We start from the raw sequence: 23,173 nt of genomic DNA, 5'->3' as shown, positions 1-23,173 counted from the left end.
AAACAAAGTTTGCAAGTTGTTCTGAAGCTATTTCCTTGTGGCATTTTTATGATTAATTATTTATATGGGAAATAAGCCACAATTAAAATGAAAAAAATAATTTTATTAACGTTTCGACGCCCAAATCGGGTGCCGTTGTCAAAATACAAAATATTACTAAAATAAACTAAAGTGTTGTTGCTAAGCAAAAAAAATTCTTCTAATAATTTATTTAATCTCACTCATTTATATTGGCAATTCAGACATATATTATACATTTTAAAGTAGAAGACTTTAAAATGATATTGCCAATATTTATGAGTTGCGTTCCTGGGACGACTTACTGAAAGATAGTTCATTCGATTACATGAAATTAACCCCAACTCAAGAATATCCGTCATAAAAAATTATAGCATGTGATATGTCTTTAAAAAGACAACCAAATACAACGACAGTAAAATTCTCGCGTTAGAGACTTCATAGTAAATCACAAGGGAAAACCAGGAAAAAAACCCTGTGATACTATCCCGACATCGTAATTATTTGGTCTTACATTAATTTACTCTCAAAAAATAATACCAAATTCTGACATGTAACATGTTTAAATTATAAATATTATTAATAATACTAGATATATAAGTAATACTAAAATATAAAATATGACTAGCTCGATATTATTGACTTACTAATCTTGGTATTTTCTTTCTATTGACTTCCTCTTTCAGTATGGGTAACCACATCCTACTGCATTCTACCGAGGAATTTGCGACACAATTGGTTTCATTTAGCATAATTAGAGCCGCTTCTTTGATTTTTCTCTTTTTACTATCTGATTCTTTCAGGACTATACTTGAATCTCTCCACTGAACTCTATGTTCATTATCCCATGCGTGTTGACATATTTGAGATCTCTCAAATTCTCTATTTTTAATATAAGATTGATGTTCACTTATTCTAACGTCTAATGGTCTTGATGTCTCACCTAAATAAAATTGTTCGCATTCACAAGGTATTTTATAAATGCAATTTTTTGTTCTTTCTTGATCATTGTTAGGTTTAGTTTTAGATAGAATAGATCTCAATGTGTTTGTTGTTTTGAATGTTGTTGAAATGTTGAATTTATTTCCTATTGTTTTAAGTTTCTCGGATAGTCCTTTTATATATGGTATTGATATTTTCCTCGTATTATTTCTGGTGATATATTTATTTAGGTGAGACATCAAGACCATTAGACGTTAGAATAAGTGAACATCAATCTTATATTAAAAATAGAGAATTTGAGAGATCTCAAATATGTCAACACGCATGGGATAATGAACATAGAGTTCAGTGGAGAGATTCAAGTATAGTCCTGAAAGAATCAGATAGTAAAAAGAGAAAAATCAAAGAAGCGGCTCTAATTATGCTAAATGAAACCAATTGTGTCGCAAATTCTTCGGTAGAATGCAGTAGGATGTGGTTACCCATACTGAAAGAGGAAGTCAATAGAAAGAAAATACCAAGATTAGTAAGTCAATAATATCGAGCTAGTACATATTTTATATTTTAGTATTACTTATATATCTAGTATTATTAATAATATTTATAATTTAAACATGTTACATGTCAGAATTTGGTATTATTTTTTGAGAGTAAATTAATGTAAGACCAAATACTTACGATGTCGGGATAGTATCACAGGGTTTTTTTCCTGGTTTTCCCTTGTGATTTACTATGAAGTCTCTAACGCGAGAATTTTACTGTCGTTGCATTTGGTTGTCTTTTTAAAGACATATCACATGCTATAATTTTTTATGACGGATATTCTTGAGTTGGGGTTAATTTCATGTAATCGAATGAACTATCTTTCAGTAAGTCGTCCCAGGAACGCAACTCATAAATATTGGCAATATCATTTTAAAGTCTTCTACTTTAAAATGTATAATATATGTCTGAATTGACAATATAAATGAGTGAGATTAAATAAATTATTAGAAGAATTTTTTTTGCTTAGCAACAACACTTTAGTTTATTTTAGTAATATTTTGTATTTTGACAACGGCACCCGATTTGGGCGTCGAAACGTTAATAAAATTATTTTTTTCATTTTAATTGTGGCTTATTTCCCATATAAATAATTAATCAAGTTTGCAAGTGTTTGTACTTTTCTGCTCGAATCCCTAGCTCAGTGCTGAGAGAATCTACCATAACATAAAAAATGGTTTATGCGAAAATTTTTGGACCCCTTTAAAACTTCAGACTCATTGTTGCCACATTCATCATGCAGTAAGGTTCTTTTCCTTTTTCTTTGTTGTTCTGATTTGTACTCAGTCAAACCAGACTTTTCTTTTGCTAAGATTTCTAATCGCCAAAAATCAAAATCATTTCTAAGCTCTACCAAAAAACCAGCCAACGACTGGTAATTTCCTTTTACTTTACTTAAAGTTTTAGTTTCGTACTGAAGCTTAGTACTGGCTTTTTGGAATCGTTCTAAAACGATACTCCAAAATATGGAAAAAAATGCTGTCTCTAGTGATTCAAGGTTTAATCTTACAGCAGATGCATAACTTCAGCATGAAGGTTTTTCGTTCCTGTCATTCTCTATTAGTTTCAAAGTTTCTATAATTGCCGGCCAATTTTCTTTCAGAGCTCGACAGGCATCGTTTCTCGCTGATTAACCTGTTTTAGATAGGCTTTGAAGTACCACAGAGCATTTGTGCTTCAAATACAGCTCCCATCGATGTGTTGAACTTATGAAAAAATTGTACAGTTCTTGAAGTAGACCAAAAAAAGAAACAGCAACCACACATGAACTAACGGCCACAGATCTCACCAGATTTAACGAATGAGCGGCACATGAGACATACTCAGCCTGAGGACGTAGTTTTTTTATTCTGGCTTGAACACCTGAGTATATCTCTGCCATATTACTGGCATTGTCATATGACTGACCACTGCATTTTGTGATATCCAAATCGAATTTATCAAAAACATCGATAATAGCATTTTCCACCTACCTCTACCGAAAGTATACTTTTCCGGACCTGATTGTAGGGAGCAAAGTTGTACTTTTCCTCCCTAGGGAGGAAAATATTTTTCCTCCCTAGGGAGGAAAAGTAAAAGTGACGTCATGGTATTTCATTCATGAAATATAACTTATTGACGCCCTGTACAATATCTATTTTTTATTACGTAAGTATCTATACATTTTAACGTTTATTTAAAAACACTCTGTATTTTGCAGAATGGTAAAAAACAGTAAATTGTTATTCTGATTTAACAATGTTTACATTAATAATTTGACTTATATTTGACAGTTGACACCTACTTGTTTGTTTTAGTTCTAATAAATTTTGTTGGTTAGTTACATAAATAAATTAAGTAAAAATGAAAAAAATGACTTGTTATTTGAGGAAGGTGGAAAAACCATATGTATAACATGGGAGTAAAGTGCCTTTTCCTCCCTTGAATGATTACTGCCCTCCGCTACGCGTCGGGCAGTAAACTTCATTCTCGGGAGGAAAACTAGCACTTTCCTCCCTTGTTATACAAATAGCTATTTCAATCTCTTCAGCTTTGTGTCCGACGTTCGGCAAAAAACACAAAAGCGTTCTACGCGTATGCCATCCCTAGCTATATACCTTAGTACCAACGTTAATTGGTCAATATGAGATATGTCTGGACTGGAGTCTATCACAATCTCAAAATATTTTGCTTCCTTAGCTTCATTTAATGTTTGTTTTCGAACATTTTCAACCATAAAAAGGATCAATTCTTCATTGTTGACTTAGAAATATATGAAGTTGTACCTGAACCTCCATCGCCATATACTTTCAAATGCTCTGCTAGAAAGGGGTCAAACTCGGATAAAAATTGGATTAAACCTAATATTTTTCTCTTATATTTCATGCTTTTATATTTTTTAAATTTTAATGTGTGGTAAACTGTGCCAACGTGTACTCGGAGATAGGCAATGCGAACAAAATCCGCCCGTTCCGCGCCCCTAACAAATTTGGCGCTCTAGGCCAGTGCCTAGTCGACCTAGTAGTAAATCCGGCCCTGCATTCAGTTCATTTTCGTAAATGTGGCAGTTGTCAAAACTAGGAAAATTCTTGTTCGTTGTTATTAAACGGAAACACAATAAGTACTTTTAGTTTATTCTCAGTATAATAATGTAAGTAGCTTATTTCTATATTAATAATAATCTGATTGGACAGAATTAAACACGTGATGAAAAATCTTACTATACGATTGGAAATTAAAATCATTAAAAAATAATCGCTGAAATTTTATTTTTGTACGTTTCTATTGACCAGAAAATCTATGAATTAAATAATCCTTATAACCCCCTTAAAATAAATCATTCTTTAAAATATGGATGATAGTAACTTTTCCTTTGTTTAGAATAATGTTATCGAAGAAACAGAAATGAAACAGGTACAGAAGAAGAAGGAGTGGATGACAAAGAAAGAAATAGCAGAAATGCGTCTTTATGAGTCCAATTCCCAAAATTACTTCAACAACCTTGTGTGTCAGGCAAACGCCTTTTTTAATTCCATCCTATTCAAGCGTGAAACTGGCAGATAAAAAGACCGACGCATTTAAAATAAAACGGGTAGTGCGACAGGGAGACACAATTTCGCCAAAATTGTTTACATTATTAGAGCATATGTTTAAGAACGCAAATCTGAGTGAAAAAGGAATTAATATCAGCGAAGAAATACTTAGTCATTGAGATTAGCTGACGATATTGTTCTTTTTGCTAACAGCATCAATGATGCAATATCGCAACTGGAGAAACTATACCTAGCCTCCTTACAAGTTGGATTAAAAATCAACCATACAAAAACGCAAATCATGACAAATCTTGTGTTAAGCGAAAAGATTTCAGTAAATGGCATGCCTTTTGAAGAAACCACTTCTTATAAGTACTTAGAGCATGAGATACGCATAGGAAGAGATAATCAAACGTGCGAACTAAGCCGCCGCATAGGAGTCACTTGGATGGCATTCGGTAAGCTGAGCTACGTCCTTAAGTCAGAACTGCCTATGTGTCTCAAAAGAAAAGTCTTTGATCAGTGTGTGTTGCCAGTACTTACCTACGATGCAGAAACTTTAACAATAACCAAGAAAGTAAGAAATAAAATTTGTGTTACCCAAAGAGCCATGGAACTCTCAATGCTAGACATTTCTCGTCGGGATCGAATTACGAACAGGGATATAAGACGGAGAACAGGAGTGACGGATGCCGTAGAAAGAATTATGACCCTAAAGTGGAACTGGGCTGGACACATAGCTAGAATTTCGGATAACAGATGGACACAGCGAATAATACACTGGAGACCAAGACAAGAAGCATATCGAAGTAGAGGTCGTCCGCCAACCAGATGGTCTGATGACATTAAACGGATTGACAAAAACTGGATGCAAACAGCACAAAACAGAAATGCATGGAAAAGACTGAGGGAGACCTATATCCAGCAGTGGATAGATCCGGGTTGAATGATAATGATGATTCAAAGCGAATCCATTAATGAGATATTATCTTTTATTGCGACAGTGTTTTTCGCTTGATTACTATAACAATATAAGTGAAAAAAGCAGTAGTGCAGTGTTTGTTTGTCATTTTCTGATCGTTCATCAATTTTTTGTCAAGGTTTTAACCGATTAAGACATTAAATTCAAACAATAAATGGGCATGAAATTGCTCATTAAAATTCCGTACCAAAACGTAGTCCTTATAACGAGGAAACAATTGCTGTCTGTATGTTGTTTAAAAAATAATCACTAAAACGGAAATAAAATAAGATGTGCTCGAGCTAAGTTAGGTTGCATCTATCTTCATAAATGTTTTGACGTTGATAAGTTTAAAGTCCTTACAGTTTTGTCCATCTGATAATAAATCATGAAAACTTTTTAGAAATAATATTGCGAATATGTATCTATGATAGAAATTAATAACTGGAGATAAACTAATTTAAGAATATAAGTAAATTAGCTCTAAAAGTATATGAAGCAAGTTTTGACAAAAAAACGATACACAGGGAGCCATTTAAAATTATTGAGAATTCGGAAAGAGAGTGACCACAAGTATAAATGTTTATTGCTCAAAGATTAAAACCCTTACAAACAAATTATTTACATTTTTTTTTAAAATATTACAACTTCAAACGGGTATAACTTTAATACAAATAAAGATAACGTAATTCAATAAAGATCTCAATAACAGACTAGAGAGATATCTTATACAAAAATATACCTACGATCATTTTCCCAAGCTCAAAATGTTCCTTCTCGGTTCTTCTTTTCATTACCGTTAATTCAACTATAAATTTTCATTACTTTATTGCTTAAATTTGTTTAAATCTTCTTCTACTTCTTCTTCTTCTGGTTCCTATCCGTTTCGAATGTTGGAAATCATATTGGTAATCATAACCTTGCTCGCTGCGGCTCAAAACAGTTTTGTTGAAGTTTTCTCAAACCATGTTCTCAAATTCCGCAGCCATGATATTCTCCTTCTACCGGGCCCTCGCTTACCTTTGACTTTACCTTGCAATATGGACTGCAGCAGGGAGTAACGGTGCTGATTTCTCATAACGTGTCCCAGATACTGCAGTTTTATGCGTTTGATGTCCAGAATATTTTCAGCATTCTTCTATAGAGCCACATCTCAAACACTTCAAGTTTTTTAATAGTGGCCTCTGTAAAAGTCCATGCCTCCTCTTCGTACAATAATATAGAGAAAACATCACATCCCAAATGTCTTATTTTTGTATCTAAGGATATGTTGTGGCTTTTGAAGACAGCGCTCATTTTATTTTGTTTAAATCTCTATAAACAAATTTCAGAATGTTTCTAAGAATATCACAAATTCAAAGGGGTGTAACTTTAATATAAATAAAGATAAAGTAATTCACCAACCACCTCAATGACAGACTAGAGAGATATCTTATACAAAAATAAACCTACGAACATTTTCTCAAGCTCAAAATGTTCCTTCTGAGTTCTTCTATCATTAGTGTTAATTCAAGTATAAATGCTTATTGCACTTTGCTTAAATCTCTTACATTAATACAAATAAAGATAAAGTAATTCAACAAATTTTGTAAGTCTATAAATTAAGGGCGTAGGCGCAAAATTTCGCGCCAATGGGTTTTAAATGCATTCATTTTTTTTCGGTTCAAAAAAATAAGTATTTTTAAAAAATTTAAACGCAGAATGAAATATTACCTATTACCGAGGGCCGAAAGTCCCTTAGAATAACCAAAAAAAATTTTCCAATGACATATTTGAAATTAAAAATCACACTCAATTTTCTCTTCCTTTTTGTTCACCCCGGTAACTTATTACAATAAAAATGAAGATAAATAAACAGTCCTTAAAAATAGAAGTTTTCAGGGACTTTCGGCCCTCGGTAATAATGTAATCCTTCATTCGGTGTTTAAATTTTTTTAAAAATATTTTATTAGTTTTTTCAGGATTCGAAAAAAATGAATTCGTTTAAAACACATTGGCGCGAAATTTTGTGCCTACGCCCTTAAGCTTTAAAATGCCGAGTTACGATTGAAAAGGCTTCAACAAACACTTATGTTGTAACCATTTTGCATTAATTTTACAATACCTCGAGTTCTAATTATTGGCGTAAAGTTTAGCAAACCCCATTTTCTTAGTTTTATTCAAGGAACAATAATACATTATTTGACGGTTTTTGTGGTAAATTTTAAAGAACCGCTTGGATTGACTTGAAATTCGGCATACATATAGATACTATGTCAAAGAAAAAAAGTGATATTGTGCCGATGTGTGCTTTTGCTCTGGGGGTGAGTACTACCTCTTCTCGGGGGTGGAAATATTTAACCTCAAAATAACCTCCGAAATCGATAGACATTTCAATTCTGAGTAAAAAATGTTATAAACGACTATTTCTTTCGATAAATTGATATTTAGCAAGTTATTCACGATCGAAATTGATGATTTCCTATATGAAAAATGCATGTTTTTGAGCGGAATTTCAAAATTATGCATTTTTACAAAAATGTCATTAGAATCAAAAAGAAACCTTTTAAATTATTGAGTTGAGTGGTGTTCTTTAAATTGTTATAACAATAACACTACCTAAGTTACAGCCTACTTAAAATCGGTGTTTTTTCGAATTAACCTTGAATCAAACATTTTATTATTAAATAACTCAAGAAATAGAAATTTTTGGAAAAAAATTATGGAGACATCTTTTAAATACTTTACTGATACGTTTAAAAGGTGCTACGATAAAAGTGATTTGGATAAAAAATGGCTGAGTCATTAAACACACAAGACGATTATGTCGTTGAAAAAACAAAAAAAATAGTTACTTAAATCGGTGAATTTTCCAAAAAAAATAAAAATTAGCATTATTCCATATACATACATTTAGCTTTATTTATAAACTGACTACTAGTGTAGGAAACAGAGGTTGAACCTTGCAAAATCGACACAAGTCCGGTTTTATTTTTTTTCTGGCATATCAAGGGGTGCTTATTATCAGACTAACTTTTTCTGAAAAAATTTCGCCCCGGAACCCCCCTTTTCACCCCTTTAAAGGGGGTAATTTATGGTTTTTGCAGAACGTAGCCCTTCCTGTACCTTTTACAAAAAATTTCTTTTATAGAAATATGAAGAGGACTATATTTTCTACGATTTATTTTCGACAGCATCTCTCTATCATCCACCGTTTAGCAAGGGTGGCGCCCCAAAGTTGACAAGTTTTTAAAAAAGATGTTTTTAGAAAAAATATATTTTTCGCTAACTGTAACGGAAATTAAAAAGAAATGCTACGGAGATTATTCACAAATATATGATTGATTTTTTCATATAGGTTTCACTTAAGGGTAATTGCCCTTTTTTTAATTACAGGGTGTTACATTTAAAAAAAACCCTTTTTATACCATCTGAACCGTTTATGCTAGAGTAAAAAGACTTTCAGCGATTACCCATGTACTGGTGTTATTTTCAAATTTGTATAATGCACCCCCATTTTTTCCCCGGAACCACCCAAAAAAGAAGAAGAATTAATAAATAAAGTGATTTTCTTGGAATCCTTCACACACAATGCCCTTCATTAATATGCTTCATATATCATTTTGTGCAAGTTATTATTACCCATGCATGGACACTAAACGCGATTTCCTAGTGCAACCCTTGTAGCCAAAAACAATAAATAAAATAGGGGTTAAATTTTTTTTTTGTTTTTTGCTTTTTGATCCATATGGGCATATGCTTCATCAATAGTGCTTTTCAAAAATATATATGGTTATTGCAACATCCCTGCGCAAACCACCCCTATCCTTGAAAATATACTGCAGAAACTACCCCTATACCTTATCCAGCATGTTTTTACGATTTTCTCATTACCTATTCATTTTTTTTAAACAAAACTTATACAAGGTTAAAGAACACTATTTACTCTAAAAATTAGGTCCTATTCATTTTTTTCGTTTAAGCAACCGTTACGGCACAGTGGCGCCGTAAACCTCATATATGCTTTGACGGGCTCCAGTTTTTGTTTATTTTTTCGTCATCTGTTTGTTTTATTGATAAAGTACTTATGTAAAATAAAACAACACAGTCTAACCTACAAATCATGACCTATGCACATTTTACATTCTTTGCTCCCCAAAGCTACAGTGGTGGCCCAAAATAAATTTTTTCATATTTTCGCCACCTACACGCATTTTATTGCGTTAATGCTACCTTAATAGCACAATATTTACCCCTAAGTGGTCGCTAAGCAGTGGCGGATCCAGGGAGGGGTGATGGGGGCGATCACCCCCACCCCTCTCAAACCAAGTGATATTATATTTGAAGATTATAAAAATATTCATTTTTTTTTATAGAAATACTTATATAATATTAATATTATTTTTATAAGAATGACTTTTTATGCTTTAGCGACAGTAGCGGATCCAGCATCGTTAAGAGGGGGGTGCCAATTGGTTAAATTTCTATAAAAATAAATGAATATTTTTATAATCTTTGAATATAATATGATTTGGTTTGAGAGGGGGGAGGTGTTCACCCCCATCACCCCTCCCTGGATCCGCCACTGCGTAGCGACCACCTAAGGGTAAATATTGTGCTGTTAAGGTAGCATTAATGCAATAAAATGCATGTAGGTGGCGAAAATATGCAAAAATTTATTTTGGGCCACCACTGTGGCTTTGGGGAGCAAAGAATGTAAAATGTGCATAAGTCATAATTTGTAGGTTACACTGTGTTGTTTTATTTTGCATAAGTACTTTATCAATAAAACGAACAGATGACGAAAAAAAAAACAAAAACTGGAGCCCGCCAAAGCATATATGAGGTTTACGGCGCCACTGTGCCGTAACCGTTGCTTATACGAAAAAATGAATAGGACATAATTTTTAGAGTAAATAGTGGTCTTTAACCTTGTATGAGTTTTGTTTAAAAATAATACATAGGTAATGAGAAAATCGTAAAAACATGCGCGCCAAGGGATAGGGGTAGTTTCTGCAGTACATTTTCAAGGATAGGGGTGGTTTTCGCAGAGATGTTGTAATAACCATATATATTTTTGAAAAGCACTATTGATGAAGCATATGCCCATATGGATCAAAAAGCAAAAAACAAAAAAAAATTTTCAACCCTCCATTTTATTTATTTTTTTTTGCTTAAGGGGTTGCACTAGGAAATTTCTTTTGGTGTCCATGCATGGGTAATAATAACGTCCACAAAATGATGTATGAAGCATATTAATAAAGGGCATTGTGTGTGAAGGATTCCAAGAAAATCAATTTATTTATTAATTCTTCTTTTTTTGGGGTGGTTCCGGGGAAAAAATGGGGGTGCATTGTACAAATTTGTAAATAGCACCAGTACATGGGTAATCGCTGAAAGTCTTTTTACTCTAGCATAAACGGTTCAGATGGTATAAAAAGAGGTTTTTTAAAATGTAACACCCTGTAATTAAAAAAAGGGCAATTATCCTTAAGTAAAACCTATACCAAAAAATCAGTCAATTATTTGTGAATAATTGCCGCAGGATTTCTTCTTCATTTCCGTTACAGTTAGGGAAAAATATATTTTTTTTAAAAACATCTTTTTTAAAAACTTGTTAACTTTAGGACGCCACCCCCGCTAAACGGTGGATGATAGAGAGATGGTGTTGGAAATAAATCGTAGAAAATATAGTCCTCTTCATATTTCTATAAAAGAAATTTTTTGTAAAAGTTACAGGAAGGGCTACGTTCCGCAATATCCACAAATTACCCCCTTTAAAGGGGTGAAAAAGGAGGTTCCGGAGCGAAATTTTTTCAGAAAAAGTTAGTCTTATAATAAGCACCACTTGATAGACCAGAAAAAAAATAAAACCGGACTTGTGTCCATTTTGCAAGGTTCAACCTTTGTTTCCTACACTATACGTGTTCTCAGATTTTAACCGGTTTAAAGTGCTTAGATTTGAAAAAAAATTCAATTTAGTATTAAATTATCTCTTGATGTTCTATAAATTTTTTCCATTTTTTCAAAATTACTTAAAAACTAAAAAAAATTGAGAAATATATATGAATACTAAAATATGGTATTTTTCATACTGAAACTTTTTCAGCTCTTTCAATGTCTCTATGATAAAAACTGAGTGAGATATTTATATTTTAAATTTTCACGTAAGTGTGAGAAGCAGTTTTATAAGCTCTTTGAATCGCATGCTTTAAAAATCAAAGACTTCCAGCTTTTGAGAGAAAGTCCAACTTTTGAGAACTTTAACTTTTAGCACTTACCATTCCCGACAAAATAAGCTTCGAACCAATGAAATATATTGAAAATTACAGAAGATATCGTTAAATAACCATTAAGCTATGAAATTTTCAGCTTGTTATTAATCAACTTTTTTGGTACGCGGGATCCAGGTCTATAAGTAAAGTAACTTGTGAAGCGATAACGATTAATTTCAAAACGGGACCAACTTTATTTTTAGCGTAATTTGCTTACATTTAATGCTAAAAATTAAAAAAAAAAAATAAAAATAAAACTTTCTTAAAAACTTCTTTCTTCATTTTTTGGATATTTCACGTCGAAATATTCGATTTGGAATTTCACGAATAAGAACCTACTTTTCATTAGCTACAACTCTGGTTCTACTAGCTCTCCAAACTTCATACATACATAGATTTTTTCAGTTTTTCATATTCTATATTTCTGCTCGGAATATTTATTTCATGAAATACTTACTTTTTCAGTTATTTACGAAAAAACGTCTAACAACGTGGTTCATTTGTTGAAAAATGAACATATTCACTCGCAAATATCTCGAAAAGTATTGACTTAATGCAAAAACTCTAGAGAACAAAAGTGGCTTAAAATTAGTCCACACCCCCAGGGCAAAAGCACGCATCGGTACTATATCACTTTTTTTCTTTGACTTATTAGCTAAGTGAATGTCAAATTTCATGTCAACCCAAGCGGTTGTTTAAAATTCACAGGTTTTGCAATATTTTACCGTGAGTGAATGATCTAATAAATGTCTTTGTAGGGGTAGTTTATTAGGGTTGAAAATATAAAATATGTAATACACTAAATTACAAACATAAAATGAAGTTTAAATCACTACAAAATGCATCATTACCAAATTTAAAGTTAAAAATTATTTTTTTACACAAATTCTTATTTATAGGGTAGTTTTTAAGGGTTTAAAACTATAAAATACATTTCAATATGAGAAACAATGAAATTTCTATATTAAGCATACTATTTAACATACCTACACATAATGTAGATTTAAATAAGGCTTACATAAATATATGCTGTTTTATATTTTTATAAAAAAAGGTAGTTTTCACCCCTTAAAAATGAAAAGCACACATTGTAGTCATATCACTTTTGAAGAGGAGGGCAAGATGAGTTTATTTGCAAAATTTCATCCAAATCGGAGCGGTTCTTTAAAATTTAGAGGTTTTGGAATATTTTACCGTTAAAGAACGGACTACAAATTTTATTGGATTTTAATATTTTTAACTCTTATAGTTTAAATCCGCCCTTCGAAATTCGTAATCATCAGCCAAAAATACATAAAAAAAACTTGCGCGGACCCAGCAGGATTGAAACGGTCACGATGACGTAGCTGGCTCCTAGACTAAAATGTATGTACTTGACAGTTGAACCGTTAATTAGAGTAGACCAGTTATGGGAGGAATGATCACTGGCGATTCGGTAGTGAATATTTGTTGTTCCGACTGGAAGTGGTGGTTTATTGCGGGCAGGACCGAGCGTGAGATTGGACGTCTGTTCCTAATACAGTTCTTGAGGATATTCGCGCTGAGTCGTTGCCCTTTCGGTGTCTGCCTTTTCGAGGCCCACGGATCATTTGTTACACTGCTCAAAAATATTTGGAAAGTAGTAGAGATGTGTCCGACCCGCTATTTTGATATAACAGTTGCTTCTGCTACTGATAAAAGAAAGTATCAGTTAAAAATAGCTGTTACTTTAATAGCAGTTGCTTTTTTAGTATTATTTAACGCTTTCATAATTATATAAGAAAAGCAATCATATTTGTTTGTGATTCAATAAACATTTTCGTTGATATTTAATGGGAACATATAAATAAAAATCGTTGCTCAAATAATATCTACATCTAAGCAGGGACATTTTTTAAATGACAAAAATAATTCTAATAAAATACCTAATTGATATTACGAACTCTGTTCACTGAGTCAACGAACACTATTTATTGAAACAACAACGTCGTTAATTGACCGACGAAGACTATTCGTTGTGTCAATAACAGTGTTATTTCTCCTAACATATTTCGTTTATTTCTACAATTATTTCCGTTTATTGTTACAATTAATTCCGTTCATTCCCACAATAAATACGGTTTTTCTTACAAGCAATTCTATTCATTCTTACAATCAGTTTCGTTCATTCCTACTATGAACGTATTTTATATTAATAATTACTGAATGTAATAGCCCAATGTATGTTATTAATTGATTAATAATAATTTTTTAAACCCCCTTTTTTGTCCTTAACGTAAAGGACTTTACACTGTGTGATTTTTCATATGATTTCACTTATACAGTGTACTGGAATAAGTGTTACACTTCCACCACCCCCTTATTAACTTATTTATTTTTAGCACATAAGCAAAACGCTCGGACAGGTCGATTTTTAAAATAATCAAAGTATATTATAACATCAATATTTCGAACTTTACGCGATCCCTCTTCAGGTGACAGGCGCGGCGTAACTTTGATTTTTTTTAATGGGAAAGTACATCATGTGACAGCTTATTTAAAAGCGTTTGAAATAGTGATTCCAAAAATGTATAACACTTTAATCCTTTTTGAGAGCGCAGGTGCAAAATTTCGATCGAATTCTTTTTAAACGCATTCATTTTTTTTTGGAATTCTGAGAAAACTAATTTTTGTATTTTTTAGTATTTTTGAAAAATTTAAACTCGGAATAAAATAATGCATTATTACCGAGGGCAGAAAGTCCCTTAAAATAAACAAAAAGTTTCTGTTGAATGGTATGCCTATTTGAAATTAAAAATCATAAAAAATTTTCTCTTTTTCACCCCTGTGACTTATTAAAATAATCACTATAGAGGTTCTCGGGGACTTCAGACCCTCGATAATACTGTAATATTTTATTTTGCATTTAAATTTTTGAAAAATAATAATTCGTTTTCTAAGGATTCGAAAAAAATGAATACATTTAAAAACAATTCGACCGAAATTTCACGATAATAGACACACAAAAACTTCCTTCTACTACGGACTACACTTGAAAACTAAATGCAATTATTATTCGGCACTTCGGTAACACAGAGAAGCTAGTGTTATCACGATAAGGAAAAGCCGTTAACTTTCAAATGGTCAAGCAAAATATTTATTGTCTCAACAACTACGATTATTGCCACAATGAACGCATTGATTGTGGGTATTAAATGCAGTAGTAGATTGATTAATGAATTCGTTGTCACAACAATCAATTGACATCAATTCAATAATCATATATTACTCTATATTAACAACATCTGTACATTGTTTTAATGAAATCTCTACGTTGTCACGACAAACCAAGGTAATTTCGTGTCATCTACGAAATCAAGAACGTGACTTGCTGCCAGAATTAACAGTATTTATTAAATATACGAAACTAAGTTATTGGCTGAATAAATTGAGTGTTATTGATTAATGTACTCTAGTTATTCTCACAATTATTGTTCAATCATTGTGACAATAACCAAATACATTCGTCAATGTCTAAAAGTTCGTTGAAACAACAAATTAAATTGTTGTGACAACGAAATACTATTCAGTAATCACTGTTAATCAATATTACGAACTAAATTTTTTTGAGTGTATTGTATATGCCAAAAAATCATAATTTAAAAACAAAAATCGAATTGTTTCGGGATATATTTCCAAAATCGCCCATTCACAAAAATATTAATTTATTCCTTTCATTTGCACTATACTGTTATGTACTTTTAAAAGCACGAATCAGAATTAGCAATTTTTTAATTCTCAGATTTTCTATTTTATTATGTAAATATTTTTATGTGAATATTACGCATATCAGCATATAAATTTGTTTTTTAAAGCTCGGGGATGAATATTCTGGATACACGAAAATTGAACTTATTAACATATAATAGCTATATTTTACAAATAGACCAGGGCGCATCTGTAAAAATATTAGTACATTTGGACGTTGAGAGGTGACTCAAATTTTTTTGCAGAAATTGCTTGAAAATAACTCAAATAATCATATGTGAGTTATCTTCCCTCTCAAAAAGGTCCAGAACATTGTTTAAATAATCAAAATGTCAAAAAATGAGGGAAAAATTCGATTTTTTTCTTCGTTTTTTTGATTATAACTTTCAAAGTATTCATTTCCGAGAAAAGTTGTACTGATATAAAAGTTGCGTAATTAAATTTGATACAATATAGAATTGGTTAAAAATTTAAAGAATAGTCACCCTTGTTGCAAAATAGCAATAATTGCGGAAAAAAAATACAAAAACAAGTATTCGCATTTTACGTTTTTCAATCATTTATGCTACACTTAGGACCTTCATATTTCACTAAAAAAAACTTTATGTTACACTAAAACAATACTGTAAATTTCGTTAAGATCAGTTCAACAGATTTTGCAAAATAAATTGTGCAATCCAGCTTTCGCAAAAAAAATTGTTTTTTCAAAATGTTACAGGACTAAAAATAAAGCAGATAGTAAGTTGAAATTTTTTTTCTTGTATAAATGTACTGTATCTTTTATTTGCAATTTGCAAAACTAAAATCAATTAACTACCACGGCGTCAGAATTTTTTTTAAATAAACATTAATTATTGGTGCTACTCGCAGGACAGCGGATAGTTTGCTCTGATTGGGCATTCCAATGACCTTTGATAATGATTGATACATTTTAATTTTTATTACATTTCGATATAAATAAATAAATTTGTTTATTGCAAAATAAAAACACATACTCTATTTTTTGAAATAACACTTTTTTAGCAAAAACTTTCTTTTTTCATATATTTTAACTTAGAGAATAAAAGTTTATTATTTTTAAACATATGCAATTGTTTAAACAATATTTCACAAATAATAATAAAATTAGTTTGATTTTTGTGGAATTAAAATATTAAAATACAACAAAATATAGAGTAAGAAAATAATATATTAGATAAAGATTAAAAGAAATTTTGGTGGAAATCAACTTATGTGAATCGAACACCGCTGTCCTGCGCGTAGCACCAAAAATTAATGTTTATTTAAAAAATTTCCTGACGCCGTTGTAATTAATCGGTTTTAATTTTGTAAATTGTAAATGAAAGCTACAGTACATTTCTACAAGCAAAAAAAATTCAACTTGCTATCTGCTTTATTTTCAGTCCTGCAACATTTTAAAAAAATGAATTTTTTTTGCGAATGCTGGATTGCAAAATTTAGTTTGCAAAATCTGTTTAACGGATCTTAATGAAATTTACAGTGTTATTTTACTCTCATAAAGTTTTTCTGCGTAAAATATGAAGGTCCTAAGTGTAGCATAAATGGTTGAAAAACGTAAAATGCAAATACTTGTTTTTGTATGGTTTTTTTCGCAATTATTGCTATTTTACAACAAGGGTGACTGGTTTTTAAATTTTTAACTAATTCTATATTGTAGGAAATTTAATTACGCAACTTTTACGTTAGTACAACTTTTCTCAGAAATAATCAGTTTTAAAGTTATAATCAAATAACCAATAAAAAAATCGAATTTTTCCTTCATATTTTGACATTTTGAATATTTAAACAATGTTCCGGACAATTTTGAGTGGGAGGATAACTCGAATATTATTATTTGAGTTATTTTCAAGCAATTTCTGCAAAAAAATGTGAGTCACCTCTCAACGTCCATCTCAAAACAGATGCGCCCTGGACTAAAAGGCAATATTATTAACTTTACACAATAATATAGTTTATTTATGTAAAAAGCCGCATTTTTGGTATAATTTAATTGCAAAATTTGAAATGTTTGAACAAGTTTTTTTCAACTTTGTCTTTGGGTTGTCAGTACGATACCTGGGAGGATTGAGTAGCTCAGAATCCGTGTTCATGCTCACAGTCGGTTCCGAGCCCGGATAAAAGAGCCAGGTTACAAATCTGTAACGTGGAGGTAAACAGTCGTAAATCCACAATGTATACATTTGCAAGAAAGCGCAAAACATACACACTAGTCAATAAACTATAAAAAAAATTATTTCCATTACGTCGAATTCAACATTATTGGTATATTATAATATGTAAATGGAAATCTATTACTGGGTATTAGTATTGTTAAGACATTATTTACCTCATGTATAATAATGGAAGTTACGACTTTTTACATCTATGTCTTTAAACAGGTAATATGCAAAATAAAAATCGTAAGTGATTACAAAAATAGTTTATTCCATATTTAAAAATGCAAAAACTAAATCACAATGTTTGGAACAAAAAAGAATTCTTGTTTTCCATTATCCCGTTTTAACACCCTCAAAATACCATTTAATATAAAAATGGAGCTACGATTGTTCTAGCCACTAGGGAGCCACTACCGCATACGAAAGCATACTATCAAAGAATACTCCATCCAACAAGAAGCGAAAGCTTGGAATATTTCGGGCTCCAAATTTCTTTGCGCATGACCATGCGCCATGTTTGATGTTTGATCGTTGCTCGCATTCAAGGTATCGGCTGTTTATCTATATGTACATGTGTTTGTGACAAGTGACAATTTGTTTGTGCAAATTTTCGTGTTTGGCGTTTTCATAATATTTTATAATTGTTGAAAAAAGTATATTAATATTCAAAATTATTAAAATAAACTATAATTGTGATGGCTGCACGCAAAAGTGGAATTTCTTGTGTGGTTCGTGGATGCCAGACTAGATCTGGGGAACAAATAAGTCTTTTTTCAATACCACGAGATCGTAGCAGGTAAACAAATCAAATTTGATATTAAAACGCGCTACAAAAGTTATCTGAACATTAATATTTTAATTCAATACATTTTTTTATAGAGCTGAATTATGGCTAAAAGCTGCAATTAGGGAAGATTTACTTTCAAAGGATGTCAATGAATTGCACAAAAATTATAGAATGTGTGAGAAACATTTTCAACCACATTTCATATCGAAGGGGGAAACGTAAGAAAAAATTTATTTATACAAGCTCATCCTACGATATTCCCATACAACCAAGATGTACAATCTGCAGATGAACCCTTAAGAAAAATCATAAGACTTGAAACACAGATTGAAGGTAGGTATAGCTTATTTATTCACAATAATTATAGTGCCTCATAAAAGTCATATAAAAATAAGTACAGTAGAAAAAATGAAAAAATACCCATGAACGGTCATATAAAACACGCTGTATTTTCCTGTCACCGTGTCACAAAAAAAATTGACCAGCGCAAGTACTTGTAATAATTATTGTTACATGTACTTTCACTGGACAATTTTCTTTGTGACACGGTGACAGTAAAATACAGTGTGTTTTATATTTTCGTTCATGGGTATTCTTTCATTTTTCTGACTGTATCTTCTTTATATGTACTGCTTATACATATGTACAGTGATAAGTGATCTAATAACCTGCAGAATAATGCAAGAGATGGAAAACATAATACATTGTGAAGTAAAGAGAGGTGGAAATTATCAATATAAATGTATAAATTAACATTACATTACATAGTTTCCCAGCTTTAGCCATATAGAAGGAATATGACTACTGCCACTATGACAGGAGAATTTTATAAAATACTCCCCTCACAGACTACTAAAGGTGGGAAACTATGTAATGTAATGTTAATTTATAAGTTTATACTGATAATTTCCACCTGTACTAATTTCATCTCTATTTACTTCGCAATGTAGGTACATATTATGTTTTCCATCTTTTGCGTTATTCTGCCAGTTATTAGCACGCTCATCACTGTATAAGTTGTTTGTTGTTTTTCATCATAACATAAACAGGATCTAGAATTTTGAACTTTGGTTTCAAAAAAGTATAATGTGAGAGCGAATTGTTTGTATTCCTTTGAATATCTTCTGGACTTTGTTACTTTTTTCTGCAACGGTGCTTGAGATTTTATAATTTATTAAGAAATTGTTCACACATTTTTTTAAACCGTTCCTTCCAATTCTTGTTTTGTGCCGTTTTGTTTTTTACATATTTATTGTATCTAAAATTTTCCCTTTTCTGGTTTTATGTTTCAGCTTAAATGTGGTCCATTTAACGTAGCTAAATGAGTAGCATTATCCTATAAAGGAGTTCTTCAACTCTTGCAACGGTAAGAATCGATGAAATACAAAATGGAAGAACTGATGAAGAATATGAAGGTATATGGGCAGTTTCGGGTAAAATCCTTTGTGGATCCGAATGAATTATATAATGTAGGTTTAAGACAAGTATGTGAAAGTGAGTGTTCGACATTGTTTTGTAGAGTGTGTAAAATTTGTATTCTCCGTTACCAGTGCAGTTGTGATGAATATTTGGTGAGGAATACCTTGTGTAAGCATGTGCACTTGGTAAGAATGTATGAGTAGCATGTGGGTACTAATTCTGTTTTAGATGATGCTGCAAGGTGTTTGGAGAAACTTCAATTATCAAATCAAGGCATGAGGAGGAAAGTAATGAGTTTGTCAGAGGGAAGGTAGAAAAGATAATTTGATTCAGGAAAACACCAAACGAAGTTTTCAAAGTGAAAACATCATTAATGCGGTGGACGAATTAGACGACCAAGATTTTATCAAATTTACGAGTGAGTTTCAAGGAATTATGGAAAAATTTCAGAAAATTACAAAGAAGCGAAAAATGGAAAAGCAGGAGTATTTTCAAATAAAGAAAGAAATTTAGTAATCATTAAATTTGAACATTTTTTTAGCTCACAAGTATTTTGTCTTCTGTATCTGTATTGAATTTTTATTATAGTTGTATAGGCTTTACAAGAACGTTAGTTAATTTAACATTATTATAGATTTTACTTGATTAGCAATATTAGTAATATGTGTGCATACTTAGGTTAGGTCTGAATTTTAAAGTCATGTTAAGTAATGTTATTTATAGACTTTTATATTAGAGTTGTATTTTTATCTGGATGTACTACGTCTTCGGCGAGGTTTAGAGGGGTTTTAGCTTCGCTATTTTACCAATAAGGACGTCCCCTCCTTTGATTTCCCAGATATTTAATAAAGAATAAAAACATATTAAACTATTTAGTGTTTCATTTCGTTTGCAATTGTAGTCATTTCCAGTAAACATTTGCTATATTTTGTTCAGACCATTTGTCTTATTTTTTATAGCACCCAATTCAAAATAATATGTTTTCATTATTGTACATTTATGATGAGTTCTAACAAAACCTACACGAAAGTGTAGGGGCTAGAACTAAGTCATTTTGAATTTATGCAAAAAATTTTCTATAATTTTTTTTCGAAAACTGAATACTTTTTGAGTTATTCCTGGTTGAAAATTGACCATTTTCATTGAAACATAACACCTTTTCAAAAGGTCTTTTGCGAATACCATAAAAACTATGCATCTAACTAAAAAAAATTATATAAAACATTTTTGTAGCTCATAAAATAACACAGAGATTCTTTCCTTTATGAATCTTCTAGTTATAACACAAAAAGAGATATGGTAAGTGAAAAAAACTTGTTTTCTTGGTGCATGCTCAAATCAGTGTATTTAACTTGAAATAACAGAGAAACGGTCGATTTTAGGTGTATAATGCTTCCAATAACTTTTATTGTGCTTGAAAAGACCTTTAAAATAAGCAATATTAAATGTCGATTACATTCAAACTATGCTAGTTAAACTGTAAAAAATTTGATGACTAACGTATCTTAAGAAAAAAATGAGAAGTATATTTAACCCCCCATCCACAAGAATTTAAATGCATCGTTTTCCTTCTACAATACATTTAACTATAGTGTTTTTATGTTCAAAAAGTTGGGCGGGTTTAAAATGAATGGTTTTTGAAACAAATAAGATCAAATTATTGAGCGCATTTTTAAATTTTCTTAAAAATCTTCCTTTTTCTCCATGTCACTCGAAAATGATAAGAGATGCCATACAAAAATGAAGGTTTCTTCTAGATAAACATTTTGATTTTATTTTTTATAAAAGTATCTCTTATCATTTTCAAGTTATATGGAGAAAAAGAAGATTTTTAAGAAAATTTAAATATGCGATCTATACTCTATAACCATTCATTTTAAACCCGCTCAACTTTTTGAACATAAAAATGACACTGTAGTAAAATGTATTGTAGAAGGAAAACGATGCATTTAAATTCTTGTCTCATCAATTTTTTGCAGCATATCTCGCTGAGTTTGAATGTAATCGACATTTAATATTGCTTATTTCAAAGAACTTTTCAAGCACAATAAAAGGTGTTGGTAGCATTATATACATAAAATCGACCGTTTCTCTGTTATTTCAAGTTGAATCCACTGCTTTGAGCATGCACCAAAAAAACAAACTCATTTTACCTACCATATCTCTTTTTGTGTTATAACTAGAAGATTGAAGAAGGAACGAATTTCTTTGTTATTTTACGAGCTACAAAAATGTTTTATATATTTTTTTTAGTTAGATGCACGGTTTTAAAAGTATTCGCAAAAAACCGTTCAAAAAGGTGTTATATTTCAATGAAAATGGCCAATTTTCAACCACGAATAACTCAAAAAGTATTGAGTTTTCGAAAAAAAAATTCTAGATCAGTTTTTGCTTAGAATTGGGTTTTCTAGCAACTTCCGTAGATATTTAACCAAAAAGGGGTGGGAACCGTCCCCGGTGGGAAAGACAAAAACACACATCGGCATAGGGTAGACTTTGAATAAGGAGATATTTTCAGGCTATTCCTAAAATTTCATTAAAATCCATGCAGTAGGATAGAATTCGGAGGTAATAACCTGTTCTTGCTCTCATTGACTGCCCTATAAGTAGGGAAGGAGTGCAGGCTGAATATGTGAGAGTGGTGCAAGACATGTATGTGGTGGTAACAATTAGAGCGAATGCAGGTTAAACGGGAAATTTGGAGTTTCCTCGTGCAGTGAAAATATCGTGGTATTGGAGGTCAATAGATATTCACGTTCAAAGAAATTCCTCAAAAGGAAACAGAAAAGTCATCAAACTAGGAGAAAGTTAATAGAAATTCCGAAAGTATAATTCTGTACTGAAAAGTAAAAAGGTCTTGGTCAAAAATATCGATTTTGACTAAGTGTTGTACTCTAAAAAACTGATATAACGCGATGGATGCTTAGTTGAAATTTTTAGTACGTTACATAAATCGATAAAAAATAATGCTCGATAGAAATTTTCATGTTTATTTTGAAACTATTATAAATTCAACTAAGCACTAAAAATCGCTTTTTTAAGGGGAAATACGCAAAATATCGCCTGTCAAAATTTTAAATGTATTATTTTTTCGAATCATGAGAAAACTCTAAGGATTTTTTAAAAATTTAAACGCAGAATGAAAGATCACGTTATTACCGAGGGCCAAAAGTCCCTTAGAATAAATAAAAAGTTCCTTTTGAATAAAATACATTCGGAAATTAGAAAGATTACCCATGAGCGATCTTATTAAACAAATATTTTCTATGTTCCAGAAAGTAATGAACCAGTACCATTATTAAAAAAACAGTAGTTTATATAATTATTACATGTTC

General features: G+C 31.3%; 1 long non-coding RNA gene across 1 annotated transcript; it reads left to right on the top strand.

The window, feature by feature from the left end:
* Positions 1–18,220: 18,220 nt before the first annotated feature.
* LOC126884408 (uncharacterized) lies at positions 18,221–20,912 on the top strand. The gene is made up of 3 exons (XR_007698019.1): positions 18,221–18,428; positions 18,512–18,752; positions 19,712–20,912. It is a non-coding gene; the product is annotated as an uncharacterized LOC126884408 (long non-coding RNA).
* The last annotated feature ends 2,261 nt before the right edge of the window (positions 20,913–23,173 follow it).

This window comes from Diabrotica virgifera, chromosome 1 (genome assembly GCF_917563875.1).
Source record: "Diabrotica virgifera virgifera chromosome 1, PGI_DIABVI_V3a".
NCBI lineage: Eukaryota > Metazoa > Arthropoda > Insecta > Coleoptera > Chrysomelidae > Diabrotica > Diabrotica virgifera.
This window is presented reverse-complemented; position numbering and strand designations above follow the sequence as displayed.